Genomic DNA, 1,613 nt, shown 5'->3' with positions numbered 1-1,613 from the left:
ATTATTCTTGGGAAAGGAAAATCAAATCTACAGGCATCAGCACAATGGGGGAAATGCTGGCTAGGATGGTACAACCCCAGGTAGCAGTCCAGATAAATACCAACAGCTAAACAAATGATGGTAGTGTCATGTGAAGAATGCAAAGGCAAGAATAATAATCTTTGTGCAGCACTTTATAATTCATAAGAAATGTTAATATCTATTACCCAATTTGTTCTTCATATCACCCCTTTGGGTAGGTATAATTGCCATTTCACAGAAGAAGAAACTGAGGCTCAAAGAAGTTTATTTAATATGAAGGAGTGGACATATATTGTTATGTAGTCTCCCAGACTCCATTCCCCCTTCTTTTGGTAACTGTACCCTGTGTTTCCTTTGGAGATCAAAGACCTCCCACCTCAGCAAATGATTGGATCAATATGTGCACAGATATGATACATCAGATCTTGGGGCTTCAAGCTTAGAAATTTTGGGGGGCTTTTGTTCAAACTTTTGAGATGGAAGAATTCTCTTAAACCCATAGGTATAAATCTGAAGTTAATGGCTGCCATCACAAAAAGAAAATATTATGTATAAATTTTAAACCCACAGAAGAGAATTCATCTTAGCCAATGGAAAGCAGAAAAGAAGATTAAAAATAAAAAGAATGTATAATAAATAGATGGTAGAACTAAATCCTAACATATAATAGTTACATTAAATGCAAATAAGTTAATCTCACCAATTGGATTTTTTTTTTTAGGTGAGGTAATCCTTGATTGACCTCGCAGATTGCAAGAACCTTGTCAGATTACAATCCCTTATGTATGTATGTATGTATGTATGTATGTATGTATGTATGTATTTTATGCCTACAGCACTTGGTCTTCCTAGGTGGTCTCCCATCCAAGTACTAACCAGGTCCGACTCTGCTTAGCTTCTGAGGTCAGATGGGATCTGGCTTGTTCAGGGTAGTATGGTTGTAGACGCCAATTGGATTTTTTTAAATGAAGAAGTATGAATCGGTAGTTATAAAATAGTCATAGGAATGTAAAGTATAGCATAAGGAATATAGTCAATAATATTGTAGTAACTATGTATGGTGTCGGATGAGTACTAGATTTATCAGGGTGATCACTTTGTAAGTTATTTAAATATTTTATCACTGTTATATACCTGAAACTAATATAATATTGCATGTTGACTGTAACTAAAAAATAAAAAAATTATTAAATTTAAAAAATCATAACCAATGATAAATTGGCTATAAGACGCACACTTAAAACATAAAGAGATAAAAAGATTAAAAATAAAAAGATGAAAAAAGATTCACCACGAATACATGAACTAGGTTGTGATCTCACTATCTAGCAAAAAAGGAATTTTAGTCTCAAAAAATAACAAGTGATAAAAGCCATTATGTACTTATAAAAGAAACAATAGGCAAATTGTTACATAAATGTAACAGGCAAAACACATAGATGCACCTATTTGCAGTCATAAAACGTACAGAACTGCAAGGAGAAATAGAAACAATTATGGCTGAAGATTTTAATATCTTTCTCACGGAAACTGATACATGAAGGTTTGAAATATAATTACCATATTTCAATAATTTTATACCTTATACAGGT

The 1,613-nt window shown here is 32.7% G+C and overlaps 1 pseudogene; it reads right to left on the bottom strand.

Annotated features, from left to right (window-relative positions):
• Positions 1 to 848: 848 nt before the first annotated feature.
• LOC111745940 lies at positions 849 to 967 on the bottom strand (annotated as a pseudogene).
• Positions 968 to 1,613: the final 646 nt, after the last annotated feature.

This window comes from Pteropus vampyrus, unplaced genomic scaffold (genome assembly GCF_000151845.1).
Source record: "Pteropus vampyrus isolate Shadow unplaced genomic scaffold, Pvam_2.0 Scaffold170, whole genome shotgun sequence".
NCBI classification, from domain to species: domain Eukaryota; kingdom Metazoa; phylum Chordata; class Mammalia; order Chiroptera; family Pteropodidae; genus Pteropus; species Pteropus vampyrus.
The sequence above is the reverse complement of the archived record's forward strand: the minus strand, read 5'-3'. Positions and strand labels throughout refer to the sequence as shown.